Source organism: Antechinus flavipes, chromosome 2 (genome assembly GCF_016432865.1).
Source record: "Antechinus flavipes isolate AdamAnt ecotype Samford, QLD, Australia chromosome 2, AdamAnt_v2, whole genome shotgun sequence".
NCBI classification, from domain to species: Eukaryota; Metazoa; Chordata; class Mammalia; order Dasyuromorphia; family Dasyuridae; genus Antechinus; species Antechinus flavipes.
The window spans coordinates 468,999,811-469,010,911 of NC_067399.1; positions in this window are offsets into that span (position 1 = coordinate 468,999,811).

Here is an 11,101-nt window from a genome sequence, read left to right on the forward strand (position 1 = left end):
GTATGTCCATTCCAGTGGCAATTATACAAAGGTTCGTAGTTTAGCTTTGTCCCTAGAGGATCTCTCAAGTTTCTTCCAAATTTATAATTTTGTTGCAAATGTAGGGTGTGGATATGATGATTCTGGTATTTGTGGACTAATAAAAACAAATAGCCGGGCAGCGGGCTATCTAGAGACACATGTACACCTGAGTACTATTAGATGAAGTGCCATAAACACTTGGGAAATGTACAATTAGATTAAGAACAGGTGTGTGTGCCTAGGCCTCATCTGTGCAATGGGGATGAAAGCAGCTGCATAAGGAGTAGTCTCCTAGGATGGAAAGAGCTAGAGTTAATATTGTGTTGTTATTTTAATTGTGTCCGAATCTTTGTAACCCCATTTGGGGTTTCCTTGGTAAAGATACTAAAGATATTTGGCATTTCCTTCTCCAGCTCATTTTGCAAGTAAGGAAAACCAAGAAAAATCAGAGTCACAGCTGGGGAGTACCTGGGACCAGATTTGAACTAAGTAAGATGAGCCTTCCTGCTGCAGAGCTCTATCCACCAACCACCTCACAGCCTGTGACCTCAACTCAAACCCTGTCTCTGCCTCAAACTCATAGTGTTACCCATGGGCTTCATGGTACCTGTTAGAAGCACAATTTCTTTTTCTGAAAAAATCTGATGAGGTTTCTAGTCATATGAAATGGTGTTCTAAATCATTATTGATCAGAGAAATGCAAATTAAGATAACTCTGAGGTACCATTACACACCTGTCAGATTGGCTAGAATGACAGGGAAAGATAATGCTGAATGTTGGAGGGAATGTGGGAAAACAGGGACACTGATACATTGTTGGTGGAACTGTGAACACATCCAGCCATTCTGGAGAGCAATTTGGAACTATGCTCAAAGGGCTATCAAACTGTGCATACCCTTTGATCCAGCAGTGTTTCTACTGGGCTTATACCCCAAAAAGAAATTAAAAGAGTGAAAGGGACCCACATGTGCAAAAATGTTTGTGGCAGCCTTCTTTGTAGTGGCCAGAAACTGGAAACTGAGTGGATGCCCCTCAATTGGAGAATGGCTGAATAAGTGATGATATGTGAATGTTATGGAATATTATTCTTCTGTAAGAAACGACCAGCAGGATGACTACAGAGAGACTTGGAAAGACTTACATGAACTGATGCTAAGTGAAATGAGCATAAGAAGCAGGAGATCATTGTACACGGCAACAGCAAGATTATATGATGATCAATTCTGATGGACGAGGCTCTCCTCAACAATGACATGATTCAAACTAATTTCAATAATCTTGCCATCAGCACCCAGAGAGAGGACTAGGGGAACTGAGTATGGACCACAACATATCATTCTCACTCTTTTTGTTATTTGCTTGCATTTTGTTTTTCTTAGTTTTTTTCTTCTTGATCTGATTCTTCTTGTGCAAGATAACTGTATAAATATGTGTACATATATTTGATTTAACCTATTTTAACATATTTAACATGTATTGGATTACCTGCCATCTAGGAGAGGATTTGGGGGAAGGAGGAGAAAATTTGGAACACAAGGTTTTGCAAGGGTCAATGTTAAAAAATTACTCATGCAAATGTTCTGTAAATAAAAAGCTTTTTAAAAAACCTGATTAGAATTTGCACCAGAGCAGTGATGGTGTCAGAGGAAATTGTAGATCAAGAACATTGGATCTGAAGTCATGACTCCTTGACTTGCCCACTTTGTGACGTTAGGTAAGTTGTTTAAACTCTCTAGGCTTCAGTTTTCTCCTCTGTAAAAATGAGGTGCCTGTAATAGATGGTCTCTAAAGACTAAGTTCTAAATTCTCAGAACCAGGAAACCTAGTTCTGCCATTTACTGAGAGTGGGCAAGTCAACTTTATATCTCTGAGCCTCAGTTTCTCCATATTTAAAATGTGGATGATGATGCCTGTATTCCTGACTTCACAGTATTTCTGTAAAGATAAAATAAGAGTATAAAGCTCTCTGTCTACTTAAGGCAGTTGTATAAGGTGTCTCAAAAATCTTAGTGTTATTAAAAGCTTAAAACTGCACTAAGACTTTTGCAACCTCATATAAATGTGAGCTACTGCTTTGATTGAACAGTGAGCTACTAATAATATATAGAGTTTGGGGGGAAGTAAAGCGAATGAGGGGTGGCTGTGGTCCAGAAGGGAAATTTTAATGTCAATTTAAGAGTCGTTTCACCTTTGGCTATGAAGTTTTCTACCTTTCCTCAGCACTTCTGTTGGCCAGCTTTCTTTCATCTGGCATGTCACAGAATGAGCCCATATCTGAATTCTGAAGTCCTGTGTGACCTTGAACTAATCACTCTTTTGACCTCCATTTCCCCATCTTCAAACAATTTGTGTGGGGCTAATTGATTTTAAACTCTTTTCTAGCTGTAAATTCTGTAATTTCTCCTCCTCTCCAGGTGGACTCGATCACAACCCTGTTCCTGAGAATAAAGATGATCATTCTCTTCCCCGAGAAGCATAGACAGCTAATCTTAGCCCTTGGCAAGTTTAGAAATCTCTAATAACAAGCATTTCCCATTTTTATAGCTCTTTACAATTAAAAAAAAACTTACACTTATGCTGTGAGGTGTGTAGTGCAAGGTAAATAATGCCATTTTCTAGATAAAGAAACCGAGGTCCCAAAATGATGGAATTAGTGAGACTACTGGACTTGGAATTACAAGACACCTGGGTTCAAATTTCAGTTCAGACCCTTACTTGCTGTGTGACTGGAAAAATTAACCTTTCTCGATCTCAATTTCTTCTTCTATAAAAGAGGGGTAATAAAATTCATAATCCTTACTTTCCAATTGAGAATCAAATCAGCTAATGTTTGCAGAGCATGCTGCCTCACATATCAGTCAACTAGTGTCAAAATGGCACAATGTATTCTGCCTTGTAACATCTGATTGCCAGTGCTACAGATAGCTATCCTTCCATACTTCATATGATCATACAGATGGAGCTAGAAGGGGATTTTCAGAAACTAAGAATCAGAGAGGTTAATATGACTAAAAGTCATAATGGCAGAAATAGAATCCAAATTCGGATCCTTCAAGTATAGGGCTCTTTTTATTGGATCCCAATGACTTCCATCTTCTACAACTCTTATTCATGTCCTTCCATAAATCCATGTAAGGATCCATCCACCAGGCTGGAAGTGGGAGGGAGGGTTCTTTCTTTAAGTCTCTTGGCATTATGTGAATGACATCCCAAGTTCTTGCTACATTTCCCAACTGGCTCCTTTTCATGTCATGAACCTTTTTTGGTGATATTGTTATACCATTTCTGTACACTTCTTTGTTAATAACTTGGGGCAGTCCACACATGCCGACCATATGCTTTCTATTACCTTTCAATGACCTCTAACTTTAATATAATGTTATATACTATAATTATAAGTCATGCTATTATTAGCATATTATGATTTTTCCATAAAGTCCTATTCTGACCTATTGTGGTAGAATGGAGGTGATGCTGAATTATTGAAATTATGTCAGTGGACTCTAAACTCTAACAGTTAATACTGTACTGAAATTAGACTGAACCTGATGTTTCATGACAAATTATTAAAAAAAAGAAAAAAACTTTTAAATGTCTTTCTGTGACCCCTTTCTGCTTTCTCAATAATACTGGTAGAAGGTCAGAAAATGGAGCAAAAGGTATCAATAATTACAAGTTTTTTATATTATCTGCAAATGTTGGCTTATTATAGATCATCTAAATGTGAGATCATTGTTTAGTGATCCACAAATTGACATATTGGTGGAAGAACTGAGCCTTATCAATATTGGAATTCTCACAGTAAATGAAGCCAGAAAACAGAAAGAAGTTACAGCTAAATATAACACATTTCCTCGGAGAGATAAACGAAGTTGGCAAAGTTGTACTTTGCCATCATGTACTAAAATGCAGCAGAAAACATCATTTTACAGAACACTTGGTCATTTCAAGTGCTCACAACAAACAGAAGCAAGTTCCAAGAAGAAGATAATTGCAATTCGTGTGCTACTATCAATTGTAGAGGATGAAGAGGTAAAGAAATCTTATGAAAAATTAGCAAGATCCTCCACACTGAGTATACATTTTGTGATTATTATGAAGTCATTTCAGTCATTTCTAACTCTCCATGACCCAATGGAGGGTTAGAAATGACTGAAATACTTCATAATAATGAAGTTTGGGGGTTTTCTTTCCCCTAAGCTTGTAAACTAGATGTCATCCTCAACTCCTCATTATCTCTTTCTCCCTCCTGCCCCTGTTGCAAAAGCCCCTTAATTTCACCTTTGCTACTTGAATATTTTCTCTTCTTTCCTCAGAGATTACTGTCACTCTGGTACCAGCCCTTATCTCACACTTGGTTTTTGCAATAGTGTGCTAATTGGTCTGCCTGTCACAAGTCTTCCCTTCTCCCCAAATCCACCCTCAATTCAGTTGCCAAAGAAATTTTCTAAAGTGTAGGTTGGAGGATACTATCCCTCTCCCCTATAATAAACTCCTCTGGCCCCTTCTCCAGGATCAAATACAAACTCCTCTGCTTGGCATTCAAAGGTCTTCATAACCATCCCCCTTTTCCACAGATGTACACACCTTTCTAGTTTTTTTACATCTTACTCCCTGTCATGTACACTTTGGTCCACAGACATCAAATTACTTGATAATATTCCACGATCAAGATAATCCATCTCAGTTTCAGGGATTCTCTGACTATCCTCCATGCCTGAAATGCTCTCTCTCCTGGGTTTCCTGACTTTTTAAAAGGCCCAACTAAAATCCTCTCTTCTACAGAAAGCCTTTGCCAACTTCTTTTAATATTAGTGTTAATTAAATTTCCTTTCAGAAAAACCTTAGAAGACTTAAATAAACTGAACCAAAGTGAAGGAAGCAGAATTAGGAGAACTGTGTATACAGTAATAACATTGAAATGATGATCATCTCTGAAAGACTTAACAACTATGTTTGATACAGTTCCAAAGTATTTATGATGAAAAATGCTACCTACTTCCAGAGAAAGAAGTGATGAACTCTGAGTGCATACTTTTTGCTTTATTTTTCTTGCTTTTTTGTGGCAACATAGCTAACACAGATTTCTGTTTTGCATGGCTTCACATGTTAATGGGTATCACATGATTTGTCTTCTCAATGGATTGGGGAAGGGTGGGCAGGCAGAACAGAATTTGAACTTCAAAATTCAAAAAAGGATGTTAAATAATGTTTTAAAATATGCAAATAAGTAAACTGGAAAATAGTGCCTTCCCACTTTTAGTTATTTCGCATTTATCTTATAAATAACATGTTTTACATGCTTGTTTGGTTGTTGTCTCCTCCATTAGGACATGCCCTTGAGGACATTATCTTTTACTTCTTTTGTATTTTTAGTTCTTAATATAATGCCTGGAACATAGTAGGCACTTAATAAGTGTTTATTGATTAACTAAATTTGAGCATAACAGGAAGAAAAGTCTGTTAGAAAATATGACAAATAATTTTTTTTATTTTTTACAAGAGAGATCTCTATTGGAGGTGACATAATTAAAATGTATTGGTGACATAAAAAGGCATCAATAAAACAATGCAAATCAATAAATATTTAAAAAGAAAATATGGCTTAAGTTTGAGATGCAAGAGACTAAAAAAGCTTGTAGATGGCATTAAAGTTTCACATTTGTACATAATGAATATCTCCTGCCTGAAGAGAGTCAGAAAATGCTAGACATGGTGAATATTGAATAATACCACACACACACACACACACACACACACACACACACACACACGAAAGAAATTAACCCTGTTTTAACAGACAGAAGACAACTAGTTACTGCTCTAATAGTTATAGCACAAATAGATACCTGGATGCAGGCAGACCATTGACTAGTTAGAGCAAAGGTCAAAATCAATATCCAATTAGAAAAAAGGATAATGGTGGAAAGGAGACATACTTTGAACATTTGCAACAATATCTTCTTGACCTATTCAAATAAGCAACTGACATTAAAAAATGGGGAATGGAAAAGGGTAAAGGTAGTAATAGTAACCATGATCACAGTAGTGTATTGGATTTAAAAGTTGCCATGATACATGAATTGATGCTAAGTGAAATGAGCAGAACCAGGAGATCATTATATATGTCAACAACAATACCGTATGAGAATGTATTCTGATGGAAGTGGCTCACTTCAACAATGAGAGGATCCAAATCGGTTCCAATTGATCTGTAATGAACAGAATCAGCTACACCCAGAGAAAGAACACTGGGAAATGAGTACGGACTACAACATAGCATTTCCACTCTTTCTGTTACTGGTTGCTTGCATTTTTATTTTTTTCTTTTTGGGTTATTTTTACCTTCTTTCTATATCTGATCTTTCCTGTGCAATAAGATAACTATATAAATATGTATACATATATTGTATTCAACATATACTTTAACATTTAACATGTATGGGACTATCTGCCATCTGGAGGGAGGGAAGAAGGGGAAAAGTTGGAACAGAAGTTTTTGCAAGGATCAATGTTGAAAAATTACTCATGCATATGTTTTGTATATAAAAAGCTATAATAAAAAAGAAAATTTTAAAAAAAGCTGCCATAACAAAGAAACCTGAAGAACTGAGAAACCATGCTAACCAGCAATCATCTCCTTAGCAATTAGAAAGACATGGCAGTCAAAGACAACAATGGTTTAGATTACCATTCAGAGAAACAAAACAGAAGATGTGAAGCAATATAACCTCATAAAAGAGAGAAAAGAAATGGAAGGTAAAATGAGTCTACAAAAAAACTTAACATGGAGAACTAGAGCCAACAGAGAAATAGAGCAATAGGAAGAAGTACAGCTGAACTCTCCCTCACTGCTCCTCCACAAAGATCAGGAAGATACTCCAGATTATCTTCTGAGGAGAAATCTGAGAAGGAAAAAAAATTCATTTTTCCAGCTCAGATTGGCAGGGAGAAAGAGACAAAAGTAAATACCAGCGACAGAGTCTAGCTAGGTGAGCATTGTATAGATCCATCTAAGACAGGAGGTCCCAAACCTACACAGAGGTGCTTGACTTTGTGCGGGCTACAGCAACAGATAACAATTGCTAGCCATCACTCATTAGCCAGTTCTAGATCAAGGGGAGAAGACTAAGAAGAACAAACTCAGAAACAAACAGCAGCTGTGTGATGCCAGGAGCAGAGGAGAACAGAGAATTTTGCTTCTAGCATCCAGCCCAATCTAAAAAACAAAATTAGGAATCCCAAACCAAAGGGGGGTGCTACATTCTGTTGCTATGAATCTGTAGAGCTTTTCAGGTGGCTGATAGTGGCTGATCTCAGCAACAATCTATTGGAATTCTATCCAGGAGCAAGCCTGCGGGAACGTTGCTGAAATTCAAACTTAGATCAGGAACTTTCAGGGCTCAGACTGGAGAGCAGTGATTAGACTTTGTCTTGGTCAGATCATTCTTGGAATGCTGAACTTGAATGCAGGTTCCCAATCTGAACTGTCCCTAAAATCTTTTATTAAAAATTTTTTTTATAACTGAATGTCGTGACAAAAAAAAGAGCTTATATATTTCCCAAAAAGAAATCATGAAAAAAGAATCCCTAGATCTCCTAGAACCAAAAGGGAAAGTGGAAAAAAAAAAAAAAACACACCAGTCACTTCCTGAAAAAACAAACAAGTATACAAAAAAAACAATCTCAAAATGAATATTTTCACGAATGTTACAATAAAAATTAAGAGCTTCCAAGTCAAATAAAATAAACAAAATACTTCAAGCACCCAGGAAGAAAAAAAATTCAAGTGTCAAGGAGTCACAGTCAGGATCAGACAAAATTTAGCTGCTCCCAGCATAAAGCATTGGAGAGGTTAGAATTCAATATTCCAGAAGGCAAAGGATATAGACTTGCAACTAAGAATAACTCACCCAGAAAAACTGGATGGGTTTACACCTTTAATGAAATAGAGAACTTCCAAGAATTCCTGACAAAAAGACAAACAAAATGCTTCAAGCAGTCAGGAAGAAAAAAATTCAAGTGTCAAGGAGCCACAGTCAGGATCAGACAAAATTTAGCTGCTCCCACCAGAAAGTATTGGAGAGGTTGGAATTCAATATTTCAGAAGGCAAAGATATAGACTTGCAACTAAGAATAACTCACCCAATAAAACTGGATGGGGGTGGTAGGAATACAACTTTAATGAAATAAACAACTTCCAAGAATTCCTGATGAAAAAACAAAAATGAGAAAGAAAAAGGCCCTGAATTAAATTTTAGAAAAGTTGTATATATAAATCTCTAGGAATTAGAATAGAATAGAATAGAAATAGAAAGAAGTATGAATATTTTTCAAATGTGTATGGCCCATTTATAGAAATTGGTCATATATTTTAGAGTATAAAACTTCATAAGCAACTGCAAAAAAAAAAATCAAAAACATTAAGCCCATCATTTACTGACCATAAATAATAAAAGTAAAAGGACTTTGAAGAGGGAATGAAAAGTAATTAGAGATAAATTACCCCTAAATAATTGTAGGTCAAAAAATGAATCATAAAACAATAGATAATTTTGCCAAAGAAAGTGACAAGACATTGTTAAAACACTTTCAGGATTTAGCCAAAGCAATCCTTATGAAAATTTTTTATATCTCAAAACACTTTTGTTAACAAAAGAGATAAAGAATAAATTAGTGAATTGGACATGCAACTAAAAGAATACTCAAGAAAGCATCAAAGCAACTCCCAAGAAAACACCAAAAAAAAAAAAAAAAACTGAAATGCAAAGAAAAAGCTAACAAAATGTCTCAGGAAATAAAACACTAAAAACAGAATCTTTTTTTTTAATAGATAAATCATTATATTGTTTAAAAATAGAGAAGAAAAGCAGTGGCTAATTTCAAAAATGAACGAGGAGAATTCATAACAAATGAAGAAGAAATAAAGAACATGATCAGAAAATATTTTCCTTAGTTACTTGCCAAAAGACTTGTAACTTCAAGAAAATGATGAATATTTATAAAAGCACAAATATCCATATTAATAAAATAAAATATAAAGAATTTAAATGCTCAATCTTAGAAAAATAAATCAAACTCCTACAGAAAGACAACCTAGGACCAGATGAATTTTACAAATGAATTCTATATAACTTGAAAAAATAATTTCAATGTTACATAGACTATCTGTAAAAATAGGAAAGGAAGGGACCCTATCAAATTCTTTCAATATCTAAACTAAGAAGAGATAAAGTAGAGAAAGAAAACTACAGCTCCTAATAAATATCAAAGCAAAAGTCTAAATAAAATATAAGCAAAAAGGCTACATCAACAAATAAAAAATATTGTACATTATAACTGTTAGTTTTGTGCCAGAAATGAGGAGTTGGTTCAAAATTAGGAAAACTATAAACATAACAGAGCAGATTAAAAATAAAATAATAAATATAATTATATTGCATTGGTAACATTGTACCAATAAAAATGACTATTTTAAAAGATTTTTAAAAAGCTTTTGCAAAACAAATGTTCATTTATTTTTAAAACATTAAAAAGCATAGGAACAAATGGACTTAATATGGCATATAGTATCTATCTCAAAACAAAATTCAACATTATGTACTGGAGATAAACTATCAACTTTCCAATAAAACCAGAGAGTAAATCAAGATGTCCATTATCCCCATTATTTGATACAGTGCTAGAAAGGCTAGTTATAGCAATAAGACAAGAAAAATAAATTGACAGAATAATATAGGAAAACAAAGAAACAAAATTATCTCTTTTTAATAGATGATATTATGGTCTACTTGGAGAACTCTACAGAGTCAACTAAAAATTAATTGAAACAATTAATAACTTCAGCAAAGTAGCAGGATATGAAATAAACCTACACAGATAATAAATGGACAATCTAAGTACTGCATTGTTACCCAGGAAATGTAGAGACCTAGAGGAAGGCCTCTAGTACATTGAGTACATTCTCTGTGGAAGATTTGTGGGAAAACACACAAGAAGCACACAAGTTGATTAAGTTGAAAAATCCATTGTGTTCTGCACTAGTAGAAGAAATACTCACTTCTTATGGAACCGATCCCATCCAATGAAGAAATGTCAAAGGGTTATTATGACAATGATGACCACAACAATGATGATGATGATGATATTTTCAGTGATAGGGAACTCATCCCCATTCTTCTACAGAGGCAAGAGCCCTGACTGATAGAGACCTACCATCACTGGTGGGTACCAGTCTCAATCAATGGCCTGGCCCTGAATTACCCTTTGGCAAATACTAGTCCCAGCCCCATTAGGTATTTGCAGAGATGAGAGCAGATTCATGATTCCCTGCCAGTCTTTCAGTACCTCAATGGGCCCAGCCATTGAGCACATCTTAGCAGGGCTGTAGTTAGCTGGTCAAACCAAGTGAAACTTTTTTTTCAGTTTCCCTTTTCTAGCCCTCCAGGAGTAAATAGGATCTGAATTTGTAGCAGGTTCATCTCCTGCTGCTAGCAGCAACAGCCAGAGTAAGAGCTAGAGAAACCATTTACCTTCTCTCCCCCACCCTGTTTCTTTCCCCATATTGTCCTCAAACCCCACTTGATCATCTTTTTGTTATTCTAGAATCAAAAGACTTATTTGTTTGTTGGATATAAATTTCCCTGAATGAGGCTACAAATGAGCATTCTCCTTAGATGAGCTGATTAAAATCAATTAAATCTTGTCAACTCAGTCCCTGCCTAGAGTACCAAGCCCTAGACATATGCATTCTTGTGTGTGTATGTGTGTGTGTGTGTGTGTGTGTGTATGCATGTGTGCACTATCTAACACTTAGCCTTGGGGAGTGATGTGTAGTGTCCTACATAAAGTGCAGAGTGCAAATCCTACCCTAGGTGAAATCTCCCCAAACGCTAAGTCCTGCTTAGAGTAAGTTCTTTAGGGCCTACAGGGTTACCCTACAAGGTACCAGCTGGGGTAATCTAGTACCCAAACTTGATGTGGTCATGACGAACTGGTGAGTAGTCAATTGGAGAGGTCCTTTCATTGACTATTTCTCTGGTTGGTTCCTGTGGGCTGGGGCATGGAAACGTGAGGAAA